This window comes from Ambystoma mexicanum, chromosome 10, assembly GCF_040938575.1.
Source record: "Ambystoma mexicanum isolate Mex_15411 chromosome 10, UKY_AmexF1_1, whole genome shotgun sequence".
NCBI lineage: Eukaryota > Metazoa > Chordata > Amphibia > Caudata > Ambystomatidae > Ambystoma > Ambystoma mexicanum.
The window spans coordinates 127,289,759-127,316,448 of record NC_090932.1 but is presented as its reverse complement, the minus strand read 5'-3'; the positions used below and the strand labels follow the sequence as shown (position 1 = coordinate 127,316,448).

General features: G+C 46.4%; 1 protein-coding gene across 1 annotated transcript in view; it reads left to right on the top strand.

The window, feature by feature from the left end:
- Positions 1-26,690, top strand: part of LOC138491218 (guanylate-binding protein 1-like) — a 358,543-nt gene that overhangs the window by 78,853 nt on the left and 253,000 nt on the right. The window lies entirely within an intron of this gene.

Here is a 26,690-nt window from a genome sequence, read left to right as displayed (position 1 = left end):
TCTAAAGCTCATGAGATAAAAGTTGGTGTGATAATTAAGTTAGGAAGTCAAAAGGGTAGCATGATTAACATTATCACACTAACAGTGAAGGAATTGATTATCAGTTTGGCACAAGGACAGTGAGGGACATGAATCATGTGACAGACTGTAAAAGGGTCTTCTATTTTTTCTTCTACATATGGACTGTGGCACAGTCTTTCCATTTGCACCACCAAAACATGACAGTGGTGTTATCCTTGGATTGGCGTCATTCACAAACTTGTCCTACTCTGCGTGTGCTAATGTTAGATGCACAGCCCATCACACAGCATCATTGGACCTGGCTCCATACCCATTTACTTTTTTGTCCCCAACTTGCATGCTCTGGACCCAGGATAGCACTCCAAGTTAACTCACATTTCACTACTTCCGCTATGACAGCCCTGATGAAATGAAGAGATTATACTAGTACAGCAGGACACAGTTACATGGGGGTACAGGAAGCTTTCCTGGGATGAGAACTCAGCCCTGGCAAATGACCTCCTACCTGGTATTGAGACAATCTCCCCTTGGCCCTATCGTTTCAATGTCACAGAGCATTGTGCTTGTCTAAAGAGGCCAGAAGGAACCTAGGGCTCTGATGGGCAACCAGACATTGAATAGAAAGCACACTATTGCATCCTCTGTTGAAACATCAGGCAGTCTTATGGCTTTCCCAGGTATAAGGCAGGCACATTCCATCTAAGGAGCTTCTTCATAACATCCTTGATTCTTAAGAGGATGAAAAAGAGAACTGTAGAATTCATTGCAAGGTTTGACTTGAGCGTCCACAGACTCTAGACATTAACAATAAAAGGTTTTCTATTTCGGAGTGAATAAGAGCAAGTGTGCCTGGTCCGTGGTTCCTCCACGCAGAAGTGGCAAGCACCCTGCCTCCCCTCTCATAGCTGCGATCAAATTAGATTGACCACTACAGCTGCTATGAGCTTAAAAGGGGGAAGAGGATTAGAGTACTTAATTGAATTGTAGGGTAAGGTTAGGGACACTGGTAAAAGGTTATAGGAAGAGGTAATGGATAGGTAGGGGGTGGTTAGAGAGGCTTCTCGGCTCCTTGCGTCTCTGGTGCTTTCCGCATGATGGTTCTGCCACAGATATAGAAAAATAGATTGCAATCCTTAATCCAGTTACTCATACGCCCCCCTCCCCCCGAGCCCTCTTCCTGATTCCCATTCCCATTGCCCTCCTCACGTCCCACCCCGTCCCCCAATTGGGCCTGGTGGCCTGGGTTTTGGAACACCAGTAGGTGTAGCTACATCCAGAGAACTTTGCGCTGATTTCCCACTGCGCCTTGGGTCCCAGAAAGGTGTTATTGAAATCGGACTGTGTGCTGCTGCTAATTTGTAATATATTTTAACCTTTTTTGCCGCATTGCAGCGTGTCTTAATGCCCTTCTCCCACCAAGCCCTCTTCCTGATTCCCTTTCCATCTGGCCTCCCCCTAGTCCGCCCCCATGCCTTGATTGGACCTTAGTGTCCCTTTTAAGTCTAGACACTAGGTCAGCCCCATGCCCATGCAGTCCCTCAGCTAAGGGCCCCAAGGCAAACGGCAGCTCCTGAAAAAAGCAGCTCTAGTCCGTGTTTGCCTGTGTTCACCTGTGATGCCTGCAGCCGTCAACCAGCAGCGACAGACAAGGTAAGTATGGTCTGGGTGGAGAATTCAGCAATTACTGCACTCCGTTAATAACCTAGCACTCATATTATCTTATATAACATTGCACACCCAAGTTAGCCATCTGGTAAAACTCCTACCACTGCTGCACGCCAATTAGAGGAGGCTCTCCTTTACTGCCGAATCTCAAATTTAGCCAGCCAGTTATCTCTAATCTAACTCTTTGTACTCACTGCTGCTGTCTTACATTTAGGCATTTTCTCCCGTTAGCCAGGTATCTCAAATCTAACTGTTTTCTTGCTCCCACACTTTGGGCGTTTCTACTACTGGCCAGCTATTCTCGAGTCTGACTGTTTTTAGTGGCTGCTATTGTCTCAGATCTTGACTGTCTTCTTACTTGCTGCTGTGTATCACACCTTAGGCATTCTCCCATTGGCTGGGTATCTGAAGTCTGACTGATTTTACCTACTGCGTTGTTGTCTCAGACTTCAGCTTTCCCGCTTGCTGTGGTGTACATATACTCTACCATGACTGTCAATTTTAACTTGAGCCAGACACCACTACAATGAAAACCATGGCCGCCCCTCGCACAATCCTGGTCCATCAGCACCATATTCACTGATAGTCACACTTCTGCACATAGCCACTCACCACACACCTTCCAACCCTCAAATAAACTCTCTGGCAGTCCAAGAAGCATCCCGTTCACTCTACCTCATTTACCCTCGCATCCTCCTTCATGAACCCTCCTTACATGCCGCAAAACCTTTTAATCTCCAACCCTTCCACTAAAACCTTCCACTCAGACCAACCCCACTCCACCATCTCTCACTACACACCCTCCAACCCTCAGGCTAAAGGAGCTCTCTGGCACACAAAGAATCACCATTTCCCTGCCCCTCACCCAGCGACCTCTGCCCCCCTCTCTCTACTCCCATTCCTTCTCTCCCGACAACCTGTCAGGAAGACCTGCACCCCCCCCACTTCCACACACTGCACATCGTCCAAATCCCAGACCAGAGGAGCTATCTGGCGCACCCTGAATCACCCTAACCCTGCCACTCTCCCATCTACCTCCACCAAGACCCCCTCCACCTCCTCCACCCCATTGCAATCACCCGGCCAGTAGACCCACACCCACCCTCTGCCACATTCCATCCAGCGTCCAACTATCAGACCAGAGGAGCCCTCTGGCGCTCCAAACAACACGACCGCCCCACCACCATCACAACCCCTGAGCCGCCTTTCAGGGTCTCTCCCTCCACTTCAATCCCCCTGCTCTCATCCTTTGCCAACTTAGTCAGAAGCCCATGGACCTCTGCACATCACACTTCGTCAAACACTCATACGAGGGGAGCCCCAGTGCATAGCAAAAACCCACACCCACCTCCTCCACCTCCTCCACCCCTTGAACTCATACAATTCCGCCCATGCATTTCTTACCCACCCCATCCCACTCCCTCCCCAACCTCACTTGCTAGAAATCCCAGCAAAGCTGACAGCCATAACCCACTCACACTGCTCACCACATCTGCGCCCCAACCAACCTAACATTCACTTCACTTGCTCCGTCCTCACCCCCACTTACAACCATGCTCCTTCCTCTTATCCTCCCCCCCCAACCTCCAACACCAGACCAGCCAAGGCCACCCGTGTCCCCTCACCCAGTATGGCACAACTTGCCCTCTACAGAACCATTGCTTCAACCCCTTTCACCTCAGACCACCTACCCTCTATCACACATCTCTTGCACCAAAACACACAAAACTCATAGGCAGAGACCTCCCCTTGCCCTCTACCATTGATGCCTCGCAACCCCTGCATCGGTCCACCCACCTCACCTTTCCTAGCCCCTCTGTAAAGACCACTCTTTTACCCATTCCCCCCATTTCCCTCTTTGAACACAACCTTTCCCCCACCACATCTACACCCCACACTTCCCCTTGGTACAAATCCCATACAGCACTAAACCCGATGCCACCCACGGCACCGTCTCCTCGCGCCAGCCCCCTCCAACCTCCGATCCCATGATATTCAGCTTGCAAAGGCCTGCCACCACTATTCACTCTTCCCACTCTGGATCTACCTCCCACCCTCTCCGCTGTCACCAACAGAATACCCAACTCACCCAACACCATCCCTCCAGTCACACCGACTGACCAGTTCCAACCGACCGCACAGTCCTCCCCAATGAGCAACACCGGCCCAACAGCCAAAGACCTACCAGCTGAGGACACCTGGAGAAACACCACCTCTGCCACTTCCCATGAAGTCACCTGCCTCCTTTTCAATGCTTGCTCTGTGGCCAAAAACAGACACATCATCTTTGAAACAGCATACTTGACCTAGCCTCTGACAATCCTGAACTCATTCTCATCACTGAAACATGGTTCTCGGATGATTTGAAACCAACCACAAAGCATTCCCTCCTGATTACTCACTCATGTCTCACAAAAGACCTTCCAGTGGAGGCACAGTAGCAATCCTCCACAAACCTCAGATTTCCATCACTCTCACTCAAACTCAGTGCTGCACAGCTAACTGTGAATCCCTTCTAGTCAAACTCTCTCTGCTGCCAACTCTCTCACACAGCTTCTTACTCGTGTTCAGGCCATCTGGATATTACAGACACTTCGTCAATAGCCTGTTAGACTCACTAGCAACCACACTAGTTAACCACCCAACACTCACCCTACTGGGGGACTTTATTATCTGGCTTGACGTGCCCAGCACGTCCATGACTCAAGCTCTGGTCAACAATTTAGAGGCAGTCTTGATGCCATTTTCAGGTCCTCCAACCTCATTTCGGCATCCACCGCGAAACCCCTCATCTGGCAGACCACTCAGCCATACCTTCCTCTCTACGCACAGTGCCCCCGCCTCCAAAGTCCTCCCCTGTCCATCCATGAGTTTTCAAATGCTGGAACAAGGTCAGGGCACTATTTGACTTGGCTGAAGCCCTGCTATGCACCCTCCCTGCACTCCCGATCGCAGATAGACCTGTACCCATCGAGTCCTTTGACTCCACGCCTTCCTCTCACCCCCTCCAGCTCCGTTCCCTCCCACAAAGGACCAACCCCCAAGTGGTTCATCCCCCACCTGAAAGTATTCAAAACCCAAATCGTTCCATTGACCGTAAATGGTGAGCCTCCAGAACCCCTCTAAACAAGTCAGTGTTCGCACACCATCACCAAAACTACAAATCAGATATCCGAAAAGCCAAAGAAGCCTATTACAATAAAAGAACCCAGAGCTGCCGCAGCAGCAAAGTGCTCCACAGGGTCATCAAGGAATTCCAGAACCCTTCTTGCACCTTGGCCCCAACCACCTCCATGCCAAAACATTCTGCATTTCCCTCTCTGAACCCTTCCACAATACAGCCCTAGACAGTACGGCCACCCTCAATGCCAAACTCTCCAACCACACCCCCGCCCAACATGCTCTCCCCGAAACTCCTTGGTTCTGCTCTTTCAACCCTATGTCGAGCAAGGAATTTGTCAAAATACTATCTAGCAGCCGACCCTCCGGCTCACGCTTTGACCCCAGTCTCTCCTTTCTCCTCAAAGAAATCTTCACCTCCACCTGTGCACGAGAACTGGCGAGGTCCATACTTAAAGACTCCCTCACCACCGGCATCTTCCCAGAACCCTTCAAAATTGCGCATATCAAACCCCTTCTAAAGAGAGCATCCCTTGAACCTCTCCAACCAACCACGCTGCAATCTCAATGCCCACAAGTCTGAACCTGAGACATAACAACACTTATGGTTTTACGCTATGACTGGGCTGGCTCTTTATCCTCAATCAGGCATGCACCATGCTCTAAGACCAGGAGATGTTTATCTCCATCTATCTGTCTGGAAACTATTACCTTTGACTCCAAACCCAAGTCCTAATACCACTTACATTATTCGCCACGACTGAGCTTAACTATTATCTTCCTTTAAGTATGCACTGCGTTATCAGTCCAGGAGTGGTCAACCTCTGTTAATCTTACTTATCTGTTAATTAATTCACAACACTACAATTCCAGAGCCTAAAAGCACACTTGTTTGAACATTATGCCTGGGCCAGATCATGTCATCCACAAGGTGGTCTGATCACGTCATGCTACCCTGATCTGCCCGGGAATTGATGCCATGAACTTCTTATCCCGGGGCTCAGAATCAACTATGCTTTAGTTGGACTTGCTCTTTTGTCTCTTGCAGATATGCACTACGCTCTCCGATCAGATGAGTTCCCAAGCACTCTTAGCTCTTGGAAGGGACAATGATACGATATAATTCCGCAATTCAAACCATAAACTATGACAGGAATACCCATCCACCCGCTTTAAACAATCAGTTGGGAACCGGAAAATTAGCCAACTGGCACTTATGACCGTGCTTCAGAAATGGACTGACTGTTCCACTTAAGTGAAAACACTCTGAATTAGGCGAGAAATCTGCCAAGGCAAGATCCTGCAAGGGACATTGCGGTGTTGACGCATGTCATTGTTACTCTAAACGCACACCAGATCAGGAACACTCTAACCCCTGCTGCATATAACGATGCCAGTTCATAGACACCACTTATATCACATCCTGATCTATTGCTTGACCTGCAGGCTCACCGAGAACCGGTTTTCATACCTAGGATGGACTCATATGTCTAATAAAACAGAGCTGGAGGTAATGCACTTCTATAAGCACTCTGCAGACCCAACAAGACAAAGGGATGACCATAGTAGCTGTTGCTGGTCCCTGGGCCCACTGAACACCAGTCATCGAATCTAGCTAGTACTCCTAAGTCCAATAGAAAAGAGCTAGATTTAACTGCACAATGAGAAGGTATCTTCCAGTAAACAATGACAGGCTCAACAAGACTCTTGGACGACCATAGACCTCCAATTTGCTTAACCTAATAAAGATAAGGAATAGGGCAACTCAACAACAATGACGCTGCCAAGCAGGCAAAGACAACCTCAATTCCGGTAATCAGAACAAACTCTGCGCTAGACAGAGATTCTCTTTCGGAGAACCAATGCTCTGAACCTCTAGAATAGAGCCAGCTCTGCAGGCACTGGAAGGTTTTCAGGAATAGGGGTCTCTCACCAATCGGCACAGACACACATACCGATATGCTCACTCTCTCCTCTAGATCAACAAACAATAGAATGCAACTATACCCCTCGATCAATTTCGGCCTAGCTGCACACATACTGACACACCTCCATGAACACCTCAACAGTCTTTAGAACACAGCTATACCCCATGAGAAAATTGTTTAACCTGCACACACAATCTCATAGACAAGCTCCATCACCGCCAGAGTTCAGACTTGGATGTCTACGGCCTTGCTGCACACATTCTACTGATCTCACACAACCACTGCACCACACCTAGCATTAGAATGTAGCTACACACCACGTAAACTGCACTGGCTGCACACATACTGAGTTTCTCAAAGCGCTACTTACTACTCGACTCTCTTCACTGACCTGGACTACAGTCCGAGAGGGCGTTCAACCCACAACGATTTGAGATCATACCAATGGTTTACAAGGCGCTATACAAATGCACAATACCATAACATACATCAAAATATGTATGCACTCTCAGTCATGCACACACATACAAGAAATAGCTTATCAATGGACGTATGTACTTTGGCCCAATTCTTTTGGCACACTTTTTTCAGCACAGTGTTTATTTGCACACTGCTTCTGGCGCAACTGCTGGTGCCAGCACATTGTTGCCTTCTGTCTCTGACCACAACACTGTTCAGTCACTAAATTCATACATATATTTGCAACGGTGCTAATATTGTAACAATAACTGTGGTCTGGAATGCAAATGACTATGGTCTGGCACTAAAGTGCGTTCAACGGTGTTGTCTAAATACCGCCAAATCCTCAATTTCCTGCACCATTGGTTAATGGGTTTTGTTCAGCCATCAGATAACACATCAGGTAAAGAACATTTAACGCCCAGTCCCCAAAGTCCCTTAGTCCCAGGTCTGCGTGATGTCTCATAATGGTCTCATAGTGACAGCATCTCATATGTATCCCCCCCCACTGTATTTAATATTTTCTTTAATGTATTTTAATTGTTTCTCATCCCTTGTCCCATCCCTGTCGCCCTGTGGGCGCTTTGAATCAGTATTTACTTCCTGTATAAGTGTCTAACAAGCGAACACCAAATAAATAAACAAACTGATCTATCAGTCACTAATCTCTATGATTATCTGCCTCTTGAAATGATCTTCTAGGAAGTGGTTTGTGTTAGACTGATTCATATCTAGTGATGGTACACTTGTGGCCATCATTGAAATCAACAAGAAAGAGCCGCAACTTATCCGCACCGATAGGACCGCTAGCTCCCCCGAGTCCCTCCAAGCATGGTGGGACATGTACTCCTGCAGTATAACAACATAAACGGTTCTTTGCGAAACAATGTTAATATAGGTTTGGTGGACAAATAGTTAAAAAGCAAAACAGCAATGGAAAGAACAATGTGCTATCTAACCCTAAAGGAAGGACACCCTGACCCTAACGGGGATGCCTAGCCCTAGATGACAGTTGGTGCAACGCCTATCTAATAGGGATAGATAAGGAGAAGACTGTCCCTCTTCTCACCAATTGTATGGGAATACCGGATTACAATGAGATTGATTTAACATGAAAGAGCAACATGGACAAACACACAACCTAATGGCTGCTGTAAAAGGCAAGACTGATTATTAGATCTTCTCAGAACAGCTAGTTAGCTTGCATGGGCATCATTTAGCCGTGGGATTTCTGTATATTTTTTTATTCACCCTACGGCATCTGATTTTCCACATGCATAAGTTGTGTTATTTAGTTTAAAAATGTACCCATCAGCTGGGACACCTTAAAAAAGCTCACATGGTGGGAGTTTAGGATGATTCCTTTTTATATGTGTAGCCCGTTAATTCACAGGGATATCTATATGGTCATGGGAACTCCCATGACCAGAAAGGTCGACTGGTTTCGATGATTTAGATTTGTTTTAACCATCTTCTTCAGGACCATTAGTTGTTCTCTGGAATGAATAAGTCTTCCAGCTTGCCCCAAATTTAGGCAACGTGACCGTGCTGCTCTTTCCCCTGTTTGCTTGTGGCGTATTAGCGCACGGCTGGGGACTCTGATGTTTGGATATTCGACTGAATGGTCTGCACAGCATTCATCTTGTAGCAGTATTCCGTATGGATTGGAAGCCGCCTGTTTGGTCCGCTGGAATGAAGATGTGTACTCCTGCCCCACGTGCTGATGGAAAACTTGGTTCTGTCTTCCTGAATGGAGGCAGGTTCCCCTGTTGGACCCAAGCTAGCGCTGCTGGGTGAGTCCTGGCTGGCTGAGCTCTTAACAAGGTGTCATAGGGATGACGGTGGTTGTTACACATGAAGAGGTGTTGGGTGGAGTTTGCAGAACCAGCCATGGGGGTGGGTTCTTAGAGGCTAACCTATGTTTTGGGCAAGGGCTTTTCATATTTGGTCCTACCAAACTCTCCATGGAGGCATAGGCTGAGAAGGAAGGCAGATTTAGGAGATATGGGTCTGGTGTGTAAGCACAGATAACCCTTAAAGGCAACCAAGTAATAGAGTTCTACGCCAAAGTATACAAATATACTATTTCCTAGGCCTTAACACACTTGCATGTAGAAATTCATGAATGATATACGCTACAAAGCACATCTATCCATCCAAATGTCTGTCTATCTATTACTCGATCTATCCATACACATTTAAAAACCTTTAATGCATGTGCTGGCCATTTAGACAAGATATTTTAAGATTGAACAGGCATAGACTTAGGATCTGTGGGCTCCACACCACGGTAAGGCTTCAACCACACTGAGGAAAAGAAAGGGGTGGTGTCTGATCCCAAGATGAAGAGCTGCTGAAGAAGAATAATTGCTGGAGGTGGTATGTGGAACTGGTGTCCCATTTGGAAGAGGTGCAGCTCATATGATGGAAAATATAGACAGAATATAGCAACTGCAGTACTGGCCAAAGTGGGTTTGTTCACTTTGGAGTTCTTGTGTAGTTATGTTGAAGTTTAGGTTTTCAGCAGAATCACAAGCCAATTACTTCCATTTTTGATGCCAGTATGTCCAGTGCTTTTGCCTACCGGTACTGTGCCCTCACAGCTAAGGTGAAGTATGTCTTGCCGAAAGACAGGGACGCTTTGGGGGCTTGTTGCAGTTGGTATCTGGACTGAACACTGCGAGCAGAATTGTTGTTAGCAGGTTGTAGATTCAGACAGGACCTCCAAAAGATCTGGCTCTGGGTTGGAGTAATCCCTCCCTGTGTCAGGCTTTGTCCCGAGGTATTGTAAGCAAAACAAAACGAGTGATGGCTATCAGGTTTAGAATTAATCTTAACCTCTGGCATTGCTCTGGGCAACCCTCCAGACCATCGTTCTTCGCCTGACAAGCCATTACAAAAGGGGGAAAGACCATATGCAAATCAAGCTTGGTCCCACCCCCAAAGGGGCAGGTCAGCCCGAACTGCTAGGTCACATCCCTCCTGCACGAGACCACAAGCATCCACAAACATGTTTCAGCCTAGTTTCGTAAGGTAAGGCAAAATGTTTCTTAACTTTTAAAGTATTTTGAGATGGGGCAGATACCGAGGCCCCAATCACAGGGATGATTTTATTGACAGATTGTGATAACCACACAATCAGTAGGAACCACCACATTAAACCTTTATAGGTTTATTTCAGGGCTTTGTCTCAGGTGATTCAGGATTGAATCCAGAATCTTTCACAATCCGGGTGCAGCTGATCCTGGCAACTGGCACTAACACTCTTTCAGGGAACTGTAGCCATGACCACATATTGTCACACTTGTATCCCAATCACTCTATCGTAAGCATAATGTCTACCCTTTTAGCTTGCTACTGGATTATACATGGGGGTTATGGTAGGAATACTTCCCGGGTATAGCAGGCTGTACCCTACTAGGATCACAAAGCCAGTCACTAACAAGTTGAGTGCACAAATGTAGCTGTGCGAGGAGACTCATACTGCAAAAAGAGCCTGACCGCGAGGGGCTTGCGTTTTCTCAGTGGCCATTGAATGTCTTATAAAGCAGGTAGGGAAACAGAAGAAAATCATAGGGGCTAGTGACAAAGTCCCATTTGGGAGGTTGGAATTGTGGGGCGGGGGAACATACAAGCTGCAGAAGATCATACGCTCTGCGATGCTAACACCAGAGGTGGTATAGGGATGATCCCTCAGCCCCTTATTTTGTTGTTCCCCCACCCACGTGCCCCAGGATGATAAAATAACATTGTTTTGGGCCAAAAAATGTATGACTGTGATTTCTGCCTGTGAAAAATGAATATGTGTAGGGAGAAAAGACGCGCTTGAGAATGTGGCTTGCAGAGTGGTGCTCAAGCTTTCCCTTCATGCACACCATTTATTACAGCAGCAGGAACCACAAACTCCATGAGGACGGGCCAAACACGCATAACCAATCACTAAGCTAGACTCATGGGCTATTCGCCCCTTCTCCCCAGATGGGAGCCACCCCCTTTGAGGCTAGGGAGGTGAGCCTGCTGAGCAAGACCCTCCTTAGGGGTCTGGGAAAGTGGGACCTCACTGGGAGTGACTATAGGGGACAAGGACCAACATTCCTATGAGGAATTCCCTATCAAGAATACATTGTCTGCATATATGGGAATCAAAAGGACTGATGTTACTTCTGTTTTGGATTCAAATAGCCATGACATTGCTCCAATCTCTTTGGCTTCAGGTAATGCTGGATTCTCCCTGAACACAGCAGTCAAAGAGGAACAACACACACCCTCCCCCTTCTTTATTGGCAACAAACATAAAAAGATGAGGAACCTTGAATGGAGGAGAAAGACTCATATGGAGAGGTGAGCCTCTGACGGAAAGACGTCCTGGAGGGGTGGAGCCATGCTAAACTGTGGACCTGGTGATAGCGTGGAGAGTGAGCGGATCACTAGCAAGATGCAGGAATGCTGGCGTCTGACCCGATGGCGTGAACACACAGGAGCTGTGATGGGCCTTGGCCCTGTTGACAGATGCAGAGACCAGACCGCAGCGGAAAGATCGGATCACTGACCTCCCCATGAGCAGTTTGCCAACTGCCAAGCCGGGCAGAAACAGGGAAGCAAACGCTCCTGAGAAGGTGACATTGGGAGAGGTGCGAGCGGCTGTGTCCCTGAGTGCTGGAGAAACCAGTAGGGTTATAAGAACCAGTACAACCCGAAAGTTGTACTGCAGGTAGATTCCTAACCCAGGCCCCATTGCATTAAACATAGAGGGCCAGAGAGCTTTGGAGAGCCCTAGAAAACTAAGTGACATTGATATACGAGTCTGGGTAAGCCAAATGGGTTATTGGAGCCCGAGAAACCTGAACGCTAGACACAAGCAGATGCCCAATCAAGACCCTGCAGAAGTAAACACATTAATGGGCGAGAGGGCTTCGGGTAGCCCTAGAAATTAAAATAATAGGGGAAAAGACAGGGACTAGAGAGAACCTGGAGGGTTCCATTGTCCAAATCCTAAACAAGAACACTATCAAATACAGGATAAATAATGGTGGCTCTTCGTGAAGACTTACGACTTGTCATTCAACCATGCAAAAAGGATGGAGAACTGACTTGTGAACTTTGACCGTTTGAAAACCCCTTCTTTTGGAAGAAACTCGAGTAGTTTGGCCAAGCAAAGCCTGTGCGGAGAGGCTGTTGCTCTGGTCTATTTTTGGTACGTGTTAGGGCCGTATAACTTGTAGGTTTTGTATGGAGGACTATATTAGTTTGGACATTTGAAGAGCACCCTTAGTTTAGTTTGTTAGGTAGGGAAATACCTCATAGCAATAGAGATAGACAGGCATTTTTCTTTTTATTTTAAAAAAATCATTTTAACATACTAAGTCCTAGTCCATCTCCTTCTTCTGGTTCACAACAGTGTGCAAGATATACAAGGCGGCCAAGAAATTTGGAGAGGTGAAATAGTTTGAAGGTGGGTTGGCAGTGTGAAGCTGGAATAGGAGACTCTGTGAATAGGACAGATGAAGGAGGTCAGAGAAGGGAAAGGAAGGCATTGGAGGAGTGAATTACCAGTAGGAGGAAGCATATCAGCAAAAGAAGAAAATGGTAGGAGCTGAATGAGTGCAAGACCAGGAGAAGAAAGAAAGGTTGCATGAGAAGAGCAAAGAAGCCTTTCCTTCCTACTTCCCTTGGCCAATAGGCCAAGGGAAGTAGGAAGGAGGCAAGAGGAAGAGACGCCAGGCTTTAGAGGCTGGAGAGTGGAAAATTACCTTCGAGCAAGTAGAAGGAGGAAGGTGTAAGGTGGCATAAAGAGGTGGAAGGGGACAGTCAGATCTGAAAAGGAGACCCAGCATTGTCCAAGTAGAAAGGGCGAAAGGATGGAAAGGGTGCTGAGAGGTTAAATGGCAAACACATTTGAGTCCAGATTGGGGAGAAGCCAAGGTACTAGGGTTGCAGTAGTTAAACGCCTATGGAACCAGGGTGCAGATGGAAGGGCTTTCTCTATACCAGTCTTTGGACAAGACCCTAAGACCTACAAGAATCTGATAAAGAAAGCACAGATTGGGATAGCCAAGAGACATCATCCAGAAATAGTGGGACTGGCAACCCACAAAGGAAATAGAAGAAAACTTTCCCTGGGAACTGGAGCCAAGCAGCACAGGGAGAATTCAAACCAGAGTGTTTCATAAGGAGTCAGCCAAGAATAACTATGGAGATCATGTGCCTGGAAGTGTCCTGTAAACTGTGAACTAGGTGGCTAACTGGGAACTCGGGTCAAGGGAATTCCTATGGAAGCCAGGCCTACGATGAGCATACTGAAAGAGAAGAACCCCTAGCTGGGCAACAATAAGACCATAGCCTGAAAAGGGGTGTCACAGAATATACAGAGTCTAAAAGACAGTTCAAAGATTTCTATTAGGATTTCAAGGTGGTCCAACTAATGGCCGTCCCTCTTTCTCTCTCGCTCTCATCTTCCAGTGGGCTCCTTTCACCACAGCTCAGACTTCCCTAATCCCCAAGACAATGGTCACTAGAGATTGGTAACCACTACTATCTAAAGCCTTACTACCTGGAGGTGGGAGCCTCAAGGCAAAGGTTTTATCTATCTTCCTCCGAGACTTTGTAAGAGCACAATAACCTTTCCCCAGATATCAAATTATGTTGTTAAAATTGTGCCAGGCAGACACTTACACTCTACCCTCCACTAGCTCCCTTTCTTTCTCCCATCCTCCTGTCTTCCCCTCTCTTCCTCTTCTGTCCCTCTGATCTTCAAACAAGCACTCTCTTTTCTTCTCACCTTTCTCCTTGCCTTCGTCTTATCTATAACTACACCACTCTCCTCACCTCTCACTACACTATTCTCACCTCTAACGACACCCTTCTTCTCACCTCTCACTGAACCCCTCGTCTCACCTCTAACTACACCACTCCTCTCACTATGTCCCTCTTCTATCTATGACTTACCACACTCTCTCCACATATCTCTTAGTATTAACTTCAACCCATCCTGCTTCACTCCTCGCTCTACCACCTTGCACTCTCTCTACACACTCCCACCATACACTCTCTCTCTCACTTCCACACTCTCTTTCTAATTCCCCTTCCACTTTTCCCCCTCTCTCCATCATTCTTTCACTCTTTCTCACTCCTCACCTTTTACAACCCCTCATATTTTACTACACACAACTGATACCACTCTCTCTCATGCTAAATACCTCACCTTCACTCTCCTTCAACTCTGCCACCAACTCTTCAGCATTCCACACCTCTGTCGGTCCTCTGCATGCTCTCTCGGTCCACCTCCACATCTCCTGACCTCACTCCTGGAGCCCTCACTCTGTCTCTTATTCTCCCTCTTTTTATGCTGTGTTCTGCTAGTTCTGTCCCCGACTACCCTTTCCAGCACTCACCTGACTGTGCCTGTCTTTGCCTCAGGTGCAGAGTTACACAGGTGAAAAGCTTTAAAAGCCACCCCAAGACCCTTCTTCTCCAGCACAGATTTGTTTGCAGTCTCTGATGGTGCATTAGCAGTCAGGGGCTCATGCTTCTTGTTCTTCCCATGGCTTTCCTCAGGTGCTAGTGAGTTTGTTGCCAATTCAGTTCAGAGAGGATCCTGTCCCCCTGCAGTCTCACTTCACTCCCAGTTCATTTTCCATTGCCCCACGAATCGCCCAGGAACCGTCTCGGGTTGGAACGTCGGTTGCTGCATGTCTTAGTTCTGTTTGGCAAGGAAATTCGCAGTGTATTCCCTGCCTGTTTTTGGATCCATTCTTCTGTCTCCCTTATGGGTTTTCTTTGTTGCGCCCAGTTACACTGTGGTGGTTGGAGCCTGCAAATTGAAAAGGGACATCATGTGACAAAGAGCGGTACCTTTGGTAACATGCACGGCACGTGAGCGTGCAATAGGTACAGGCGCTCCACTAGCTCCCTCTACCCACTTCTGCGAGGGGCCCCGGTTCCTCCCTAACAGGGTCATGGACCTGACTCGGTCACAAGAGACATGTGATTGATGTGAGCCAGTGACCAGCTCAGCATGTGAGATATTGACCTTGATGGAGGGCTATTATGACAATGGCCTGAAAATCCACCCAGGACAGAAGGAGAAATAATAGCCTATCAACAGCCAGGAACCACAGCCCTGGAGAGACAGCTTTTGCCAAGATCCACAGACAGGCCAGAGGGCCGGGGGTCACAAACGACATCTGAGAAGTATGGGGAATCAGGAACTGTGACCCAAAGGGCTGTGAGAGACTTTGTTTTACTTTCAGGAGAGATCCACCCTGATCGTAATTGGTTAAGGAATCCTTTGATTCAGAATAAAGACCCTTTTACAGACTGATACTTAACTTTATGAACATTCCTTGCACTTATTTTTTTCTCTTTGCACTCTCACATTCAATTGTGGTTTGACCTTTATTCCAACCTCAGTGCTTAACCACAATAAATCTCATTTTGAGCACTAATAACTGCCTTAAGCTATCTGTTGAATGCCACTGTATGCAATAGGCCTCAGAAGAGAAGACTCGGATGGGTCTTGCAGTCTCACAACATGTCCTTCCCAGTTTAGAGCAGGTGGGGCTAAACCCCAGTGAATGAGAAAGCTGTCACCCAGTAGTCACTGTAAGGTAGGCATGGTATCACAAGTATGACACGGACACAAGAGAACAGCTTCAAAACCTTTATTATTAAATGTTTGGATGAGTGGGAGAACTACTATCTAGCCCTATAACTAAGATGGGAGTGATCTGAACCATCAACATAAATGAAAACAGTCCTAGTCAGTCTTAGTCAAATAAAAATGGCCTATACAAAAAATAAAAGAATGCCTGCTCTTACTCTAATACAGAAAATGTGAAAAGGGGGTGTGTAGTTCAAAAAGGAAAATCAGTGTTAAAAAAAAAATGTCAGGATGTCCGTGTTAGCCAAGGGTAACTCCCTTACCCACGTTCACATCACAGGGTTTTTAAAGAGTTCTTGCCGGGTGGCTGGCTCTTACAGTTCACAGGATTCGCACACTTCAAACCACTTGGTATGATTCACAATGTTAGTTTGCCCTTGACATAAATATTTCCACAACAGAAAATGGTCAGGCTTTCCTTGCCTTGTTTTCAAAGACAGAGGGCCTCATTACGATTTTGGAGGCAGCCATGCCCTTAATAAAGCTGCCTCCAAAGTCGGGTCCTGGTCCGGGTTCCCTGAATGCGGAAATACCGGGCCATTCCGACCTTGGAGGGCCCGGTATTTCCCCATTCAAGGAACCCGGACCCGTTCCATCTCCATTCCTATTTGAGCCCCCACAGGGCTCATTGGGAATGGGGATCATGCTAACAACGGGCCCGTTAATGACAGGCCCGTTGTTAGCATGCTGGGCCGCTCGCGGGACCCGCTAAGGACGTCTGGTAAAACCAGGCGTCCTGAGCGGCCGCTCGCGGGACTCGCTAAGGACGTCTGGTAAAACCAGGCGTCCTGACCGGGTCCCGCAAGTGGACCTAGTAATAGGGTGCTAAGGGGTTAATGGCTCTGGCACCTTTACCGGCGCGGTTAACCCCTTACCGCCCATCTCTTTGTAGGCTTCCCTCGTCTTGGTACCAAGCAACAAAAAAAGACTCATCACCATTCTGGCAAATCAATCTTTCAAAGCAGACCTCTCAGGCTTCTCTTGGTCTAAGTCTAGGTCTCTCTCTCTAGTCTTTTAAGTTCGGGACAGCACAATTTCCCAATAGGTCCCTCAGGTTTCCCTCACCTGAGTCGAGACCTCTACGTACTGTAATGTTCTAAATTTCACTTCCTGATTGTTGTTTTGCTTTCCCGTCAAAGACTTTTGAATGAGCGAGGATTTGATTTGTACCTCAGCATGACCACTTAGACTCTGACACTTAACACAGTTTATGCATGCTCTCCTGGCACCTTTGCTTTCTGGTAAATGCACAGTTGAACATAGGCTTCTCTTCCGTCTAGCTCGAACATGTCTTTCTCAGTTGGGTTTCCCTCTACCGGGTTCAAACCCTCTGACTATTGGTGACTTTTGTGCACTTAAAAAGAATGTTCGCTCTCAGTTCACGACAACTCCCAGAATGCACTTCTTCCTTTGCCTTTTTAACTTAGAACGTCCACTTCCATATCTCTGCCCCCCTGCAGCCACATGCATACCACTGGGTTGCTCTCTCTCTGACTCACCCAGGTAGTACGACGCTGGTGGTTATCCCCTCTGGATCTGTGGGCTGAGGTCTGGGTCCCACCTCCTGCCCCTCAGACACCCTGGGGTCGGCACTGGCCCCAAGGAAACAAGCAATTGTCCGGGCCTCGCCAGCAGGGTCCTGTCTGCCTGATTCCATGACTTATGAGGCACAGCTCCTGTGACACGCTGCTGCAGCCCTTCCTTCTCACTTAGCCAGCCTTGTAGCACACCGTCCATCTTTGGATCTCCTTGGCAGTCCCAGCCTTTTAGCTTCTTCGATCAAGACAACCTTGCAAGCTTGCTTCTGGTGCTTGAGATTTGAAGAGGGATTCTCTGCCGGTCTCAGCCTAGCAACCTCCCTCCTGCTTTCCCAACTACATCCGACTTCTCTCCCTCAGCAGCCTCCCTTTATACACATGTGTGATGTTGATTGTCTGCAGGCGTGTGGTCAGGATTGGTCTGCCTGACCTTGCCTGTCCTTGTTAAGGGGACAGCCTGCTGTCAGAGTGTTGTAGTCTGTCCTCTGTGTCTTAATGGTTTTTCACTGGTAATCTTCACCCCTTCAGGTTGCCTCTTTTTCTTCTTAGTATTGTTCGAAAAAGGGGAGGGGGAGAAGTTGTGTGTTTGAAAACACCCCAAGAAGTCAGAGGGGGTTGCAATTGTGGGTAACTGGTAGAAGGGGGATACCATGTCTCGCCTAGGGTCTTCTCATGAAAATAACCCCGGACTCCCCTAAGCAGGTGATCCTGCCGCGCTCGTCCACCCCTACGTTTGGAATCCAAAAGCGACAACCCTCCACTGGCCACCCAAATAGACAATTCTCGGGGTTCAAATGGGAGAATACCCCTAGGTTTCTCGCATCACCCAGACCTCAGATAATTACAAAGCTTGAACAACCACCCATATCTTCTAATCATCTGAACAGTTAGCTAATGAATGCTACAGGATGTTCTCTGCTCTTGACATCAAACTGAGAAAGCACAGCATCCACACTCATGTCAGTTCAATCAGTCGAAAGGAAGGCCTGACTAAGATCATGTGCTCCCAATACTGGCACATGGCAGGAAGCATTTCACGTCTGAAATACTTGAGGACATTCAAAGTTCAATATAACGTTCCTCAGCTGTTTAAGAGATCATGCTTTCCAGAGTTTGCTGCAATGTGTTAAAGTGGCATTCACATGTGCCAGAGTTGTATGTGGGTCCAAGTCAAGAACTGCTTTCATTTTGGTTCAAAGTGGCTTAAAATTGCCACCCCCCATTTCCTGCCTAAAGTAAAGCACGAAGATGTGTCTTGGCACTTAGATTGCATAGTGTTCAGTTTAGCTCTTTGGAGTACCCCCAACAATGCCCTAAATTGGCTGACATGCTGTTTTTAGCTGAAGTGCAGATAACAAGGTCATAAAAGTAGGACACACAAAAATCTTCCACCCAAGTGACAGCATGGCAGATGCATTCTTCAAACAAAAAGGAATCCGCTTGAATTGGTACATGCCCTCAGGAGTAGAGCATGCAATTTTCTCTTTGCTTAGGAAAGGGAAATCAAGGCAATCTGCCAGCACCCTGTAGTTAGGTCAAAGATAACCCAGTGCATCAGCCACCCCTAATGGAAACTAATACAACAGGGCTTGTTAATTGACTCTTGAAGGGTAATCCCTGCATGTTCAACATCTTGGCAGCATAGTCTTTGTGCTCCTGAACCTTGTCTGGCATGCTGTAAGCTTGGATTTCTGCATGCTGTGGTGAGTTAGAGGCTCCTACACCACTTTATATGGGGGAAACTGAATAATTGGGGACTGGGTGGTCTGCCCACTCTCCGGTGTGGCTCAAGACAGTAATTGTAGATGGTCTCATTGCAGCTCTATCCTCCTCTTGAAGAAAGTGTGCTCAGATAATTCTCGGAGTCCATATTCGTGTTTTCGACTACTGCTGCTACCATGAACCACAGCCCAGCTGCTCACTAGCTTGGAAGAGGAGATATTCTTTCCTTGTGCATAAGAAACAGGATAGCACACCCACACCAGAGAGAAACACTGACACTATTCCTGGAGCAACCCAGCCTACCAATGAACCAGAGGAATTCAGTGTCCAGAGCTCCTCACGTGGGAACAAAGTGGCCCATGGTCTGGAATGACAAACCTTCTGAGACAGGAAGACTATAGGATGCTGAAGAGTTGCAGCCCATGATGAAAGAACATTCAAGATGACACCACATGCCATGGATACTTCCAGATCCTCACAGTTCTGCATCAGAGATATTGGAGCCAATAAAGTAATCAACTAAAACCGAAACCTGACTAATAACAGGAAAACAAGAGGAATTAAGAGTCCAGCAGTGACTAACCAATCCCAGGGAAGAAAAATAGTACCCTGGGGAATAACCTATCAGGGACCAGCTTAGAAACAGCAGCATGGCTTTAAAAGGGACAGGGAAAGTTAATTCAGTGTCTTTGACCCAGAGGAAGCAGACATGGTTGCTGATGCGTCCTTGATACAACAAGGTATGGAGGCAAGGCAACTCTAGCCTGGAGAGGCTGGGGGAGTAAGGAAAACTGTTAAGACCTTGAGGCCCTTGAGGAGGAAGGGTGACCTGAAGAGAGAAAGAGGATGAGAGGTCCAGGAGGGACCTGCCATGAATTCTGAAATCCAAGGTCCTGAAGGGGCCTGTTTCAAAACTTGAGAGATTTAAGGTATGCTTGCGTTTGCTTTTGCAGTAGAATAGAAATTGACTTTAAAGAGTAAATTTATGAAGCTTTGATTTGGCCAAATTCTTGGAACATTACTGTCAATTGCAAAGGTGAAGCTAGGAGGCATAAGTCCTATTAAACGTATGATTGAGACTTTTTTGTTGACACATCATTTGGACATTTCTTTTCAAAATAGGGCATCCCTGGAGGGGTGAGGGCTTGTTCGAATACGTTTGGATCTAATGTTCGATCACAAGACGATGGCTGGGAGCTCCAAGGGATCACTATAGAGTTCAACTCATCTTGACACAGTGGGCCTCATTATAAATGAGCCGGTCTGGAAATAAAGGTGCCGGAAATAACGTTACTGGCACCTTTTCCAGACCGGCTCACTTAGAGTCTGCCGATAGGGGCTGTGAACTAAATGCAGGCCTGACCTGCCTGTTGTTCTGGCCCCTACCAGCAGATTTTTCATTGAAGCACCGGCACTGTTACTAACGGCATCAGTGCTTCAGTGTTCCCATACCCGTGGAGTCCAATCGGACTCCACGGGAATGGGAACTTACCGTTCCTCCGCTGCCTGTGATATCCCGGTAGCACCGGGATATTTAGCGCGGTAACGATAGAGCGAGTGTGCCGGTAACCCGCCAGTAGCACCGGTAGGTTACCGGCAGACTCTTAATGAGGCCCAGTTTAATTTAGAAGTCCACCTGTAGTTGTAGAGTTTCCCCTAGTATCTGTTAGGCATTTATCTAACCCTAACATTGAACTTTCTTCTAATTACAATAAAGATTTGTTGAACCATAAATCAAAAAGTGACGTGTATCTTCACTTCCAGTTCCCCAGAATTCAGTCTGTATCCAGTGTCTGTATCATGTTTTCACAATAGTGTATGATCTTCTGTCCATGTGATGAGCAAGGGAGATGGACTGAGAAAAGCTCTGCAGCCTTTCTTCTACCGAGTTGTCTGTTGTGGAGAGAGTTGTGAGCCATTTATCGGTCTGCTTAATAGTAAATCAGGGAGATGCTGACTTGACCTTCTCCCACATCCTGATTGTTAATTATCAACTGATAGCTTCAGCACATATAGGACTCTCCTGATATGAGATATATGATAGACCCTCTGAAATAGAGACACCTATTTTCTTTCTCTTGGCATTGTGACGAAATTCAATACATCGTCTGTCAAAACCATTATTCTCTGTGATTTAGAGACACATTCCAGCCACAACAGTCTTTGGCCAAGAATTTCTTTTTGATCTTGTAATGCTCTTTCCCTTCTTCACTGTCTTTGGGGGGTTCCATGTAATAATGTCGCCACAAAAATCTCGCCATGCAAAAATATCGCTGAAAAATGGCGTTTTTTGTGGCGACATTATTGCATGGAACATGCGGGGGATACCCCCGCAACCCTCAAACTATTTTTAAATTTTTTTTTTTTTGCCCGTCCTCATATATATGGTCACCCAAATAATATCGCCACGACATTTTCCCAGCGATATTATATACGGCGACCATATATATGAGGATATTATTACCTGATACCCTTTGGGGCTCAATCTGGAAGCATCAAGGACTTCTGAACACCCTTCTAGCCCCTTACTCCATCTCCCCATTTTTCCTTTGCCAGCTAACAGGTCCTCTCTTTGTCACTGAAGCCGCTAACCCAAAATATGATGGATGGATCGCGTCTGTCATTATTGCACCTGTTGCTCTTTATCTTAATTTTGTAACATCTACTCACATATATGTGGTCTTCTGTGGCATCAAGTTCTAATTTCTCCATAACCCAGCTAGTGATAAATTAGGTAGGGGTTGTTCCCTTTATTCTCTTTTAAACCTATGCTCACTTTCTTATCCAAGTGGGTCACTGCCTGAATTATGTTTGCTTGCTCGTTGTCAGTCTTTAGGGTATTTGTCTTACTGTCAAAGTGTGTAACTCAGCCATTAGGTTTGCCGCCAAATTTGATTTCAAGATGGGAAATTGATTTTTCAGAGCAGTTTAATGTGGCAAGTACAGGATCAATGGTAGGGAATTTTGAAGCAGCTGGTGACTGAGATCTATTTTTTTTGCTTTGACCTCACAGTTAAGATTGCAAAGAAGCTGACTTCTGCCACTTTCATCTGCTTCATTGACCTTCAAACCCCCATTTCTACTGACACAACTTACCTTACTTGCACTGCTACACTCCAGCACCCCATTTGCAAGCTTTTCTAATATCAAAGCTTGTTGTGGGACCTCTTTTTGGAGAGACCCAGCACATGATGGGTTAGATTACGGGGTGTTTGCTCCCACCGCACCTCGACTAAGGAGATAAGGCCCCTGAAATGGTAACCAAACAGAAGTTCAAATGGGCTGAAATCGATTTTGTTCTGCTGAACGACCCCATAGACAATCAACATGTCCCGGGAGGATAGCTCAGCGGCAGCGTGCGCGTCTTGGAAGCAAGACGACACGTAGCAACAACAGGTTCGATCCCCGGGTCCGCGCTTAGAAACCTTTGGGTGTTTAAGCGCGTTATAAATACGTAACTAAGAAAAAAAAAAAAAAAAAAACACACACAATTACGCAACTAAGAAAAAAAAAAAAAAAAAAAAAAGACAATTCCTGTAACAGCGCCTCGATGCCTGCGGGCTGTGTGAGCGCTTTATAAATGTGAAATAAAAAAAAAAAAAACAAAAACATGCATATTAACAGGAGATTCCTGTTTCTTACCAGAGACTGTCCTAAAGCACACATCATGCGCCATAATGATTTCCTAAATCCTGCCACCAAGCCGAGAACAAGACAACCTCCATTTCTGGAAGCTTTTGTAGAACATACTGTTCAGTACTATACCTCATGGCTAAATAAAGGCCCATAATTAATCCCAGTTGTATTTCGTGCACTGACGTGGCTGAAACATATCATAAAATGCTAAATAAAACTGTGCTAGTAACAGAAATCACATCAAAATGGTGGCAGGATCTTGGGATGTGAACTCGCAAAGAAGGGAGTGGGTGACCCTGCCCTATCCTCATTTATGAGCCAACACTCCTGTGATTACTATAAACATGATTCAATTAAAAACCCAAAACTCAAACACTACTGCTTGCTGGCTAAAAAAAACACATTTATTGTATTCTTAATATAAAGCAACAAAATCAAAAAACACAATTCAGTAAAAAATAATTCTCAGATAAAACATGATTATGCGTTGTGTGGAGATAAACAATTTTGAAACAAATGTACCAAATGTGGTTCAGTGCATCAAGGTAAGTACCCAAAAAGTGCAAGTGCTTGAAAACAATCTTTTATCATACGAGCAAAGATATTTAGAGGAAACCCTAGAAAAACAATTGCCACTACCCATTCATTAACATCATCCTTATTTTTTTTGGCAGCCAGATGCATTCAAGCACATTGTTCAAGTTGTATCTATGGCATGCCTGTGTATCGTTTTGTCAAAACAATCATTAGACTAGCTTTTCAGTCTTCAGCATAAGGTCTTCCCTCCAAGGTTGCCAAGTGTCCTCATTGGATGAAAACAACTGAACAGCTCTAAAATGTCGAGCCTCTGTGTTTCGGCCGATTTGGCACAGGATACACCCATCCTTAGTATCCCCAAAGGATATTTGTGACGGCCTTCATCAGGACGGAAAAGTTACAAATCCATGGCACCCTTGTGCCAATCAACTCTTCATTTTTTCGCAATCTTAGTGACCACATCATATATGCGCAGGGCAGTCTGCACCTATGCCTCAACAAGTAAGGACTTGTATGTCATCTCACGCATGCTGTCTTTATCAAATCAACACAATCTTGGGTTTTGTTCTTGGCACTTCCAGTAAATGGAAAATGGCCTGCGGTCGTGAGGGTCTTGGGACGGACATGGCCACACTAAAACTGGAGGGTCTGTGAGTTGAACATAATTAAACAAGGGCTGTGGTGGAATCTGAGGGCTGACATCATCAAACTAAGACTTTGGAGGCACCTGAGCGTTGACATCATCAAACCGAAACTGTGGCAATGTGGGGGCTAACATTTGCAGTGGTGGAAAGGGTTCTGCAATGGTATCAAACTGAGTAATATTAGAAAGGGAGGGGTTACATAATCCATTAAAATGTGCAATCGTTCAAAACATCTTTAGGAGAAAACACCCTTGACTTTTGACATTTCTTGTTTTTATTCTCACATTTGAATAAACCCACACTGTTTAAAGACATCTTTCGCTACAATTTGCATCATTCTTGGTGTTAAACGTATGATGCAAATGTGTCTGATTCTTTCAATGTAAACATTTCCTGCAGACCTGTGCATCATATTTAGTGCTTCATTACGAACTGGGTGGCTATGAAAAGATTTGAGGACTGGGTGTTTACCAATAATATACTGTCTGAGAGCCAATATAGTTTTGCTCTGGCATTGATACGGCAGAGCAGTAGCTAAACCTATCGTCAATCATTGATGGGTTCCATAATGTGAAGAAGGTTCATTTTATTTGGTTGGTATGGATCTGTTAATGGCATTCAACAGGATGAACTATCCATAGCTCACATTTTAACCGAATGGGTATTCATCCCTTCTGGTTAAGTCTTATAATGCAGTTGTACTAAAGTAAATAACGCTTTTGTAAGGTAAGGCACTAGAGGAGAATTAACCCCCACATTTCTCATTCCCATTACTTAGGGAGTCAAACAGGGATGGGTTACTGGCCCATAGCTTTTTAACCTATGTTTTAATGGCCTTGAAAGCTGTCTCCTGAGATTGAATGTTGATGTCCCACAATTATTGGGCAGGTCAATACCGCTTTTAACTTACACAGATGATGATGTGTTTATTGCTTGAACAGAAAAACCCTTGTAGAACCTGTCTAAAAGCTATGCTGATTTTTGGTGGGTGTGACTAATATCACAAGTTTTTTTAACATTTATTTTTATTGTTTTCAATGCATAAAAAATCGCAACAACCCCGAACCCCCCCCACCCCTTCAGAGGATCTAATGTCATTCACATGCTCAGTATATATCTATGGAACATAGTTCCTAATTTGCTCAGGCCACTTAAAGTTCCTGGATCATATGAAAAGTCCATCCTTGGGTGCAAAACCCCTGTTGTTTGTTTGTTTTATTTGCTTGTATAGCGCACCAAGCCTTGGGGTATCTGGGCGCTTTTCTTAAGGTACATGTTACATAATATATATACAATGAAAATATGCAGTAAAAATACAGAGTACATTGTAATATGCAATGGAATATACAAGACAAGACTATGGGCCTCATTACACGTTGTGCGGTAACGGAATACCGGTACCGGTAAAGATTTACCGGTACCGTTAATTCCCTAAGCCAATCACGACCCGAACCCACCGCTATCTGCGGACCCGTTAATTACGGTGCCACTAATAGCGGCAAGGCCGCGTGCGCGCGACCACCAGGCCGGTATTAGCGCCATGGCGTTAATACCAGGCCATCACAAGCCATGCGGACATGGTATTAGCGGCATGTAAAACACCCAAAAACCCCTTACAGGCATGACGCTAATAACGGCATCGAAAAGCACCCGTTAAGAGACCTGAGCAGTGTACCCATCAACTACAGGTGGACACAATCAGCACAGGTGCATGCAATGGAGACAGGCAGCACAAAAGAGCACACCACACCCCTACCCACACCCCTTCCCACACCAAGATGGTGCCAATAGCAGCAGCATGACATGACAGCCTTGACTACATGATAGCAGTGCAGCACCAACAACAACAGCCCACACCAGAGGTGACCCGTAACAGGTACCCATTCCTCACACCATACAGGCAATGCCAGCGATCCACTGAGGAGGTGGCTCCCAACACCTGTACGGAACCCACAGAACCAGCAGGAAGAAGACAACAATAAAGTACATCCCTCCAATGACAGTGCTCCGCTGCCTAAGCGGCCTGGGTGTGGCACTCCTGTACGGCCGTGTCAAAGTGGCAAAGACAACCATGGCATGTGTAGAGCATCACAAAATGTGCATATGATGGAACGTGCCTATGCCACCTGAAATTGACATGCAACCACCAGAAGAGTATGATGTGGCTGAGGATGAGTGCGCGTGGAATGCCACGGCAGGACATGAAACAGGCAGTGCCAAGGAGGCACACGATGTGCATCAGCATCTGATTCTGTAATCTCATCATGCACCAAGGTGAAATAGCATGGACGTAGATGGGAATTGTTGCCCTGGTGCATGTTTCGAGGCCCACAAAGGACCCTGTCCACAATGAATGACACATACACAATAATGGAGACCACGCTTGGGTTTCAAACTCTGAACAGTGTATATTGAACATATTGTGGTACGAAAGTGCATAACCCAAACTCCCAAAATACACCCTTACCCCCCTCCCCCCTCAACACACCCAAACAGACCCTTACCCCCCTCCCCCCTCAACACTCCCATGTGAGTCTTATGACGTGATTGTGTCCATTGCCACATGTGGCACACGAATCCTGGTGGCCCTATTTGCCAGTGCCTGCATCGTCATCTGGTGGTTGTGAAGCCGTGCGCCGCAGGTTCCGCATAGACCGGCGCAGGGGACTAGTCTGGCGTGAACTCCCAGACGAGGGGGGGCCTGGTTCTTCCTGGGCCGTGAGTGGGCACCGACGCTCAATAGCGTCTGCTATGCGGTTCA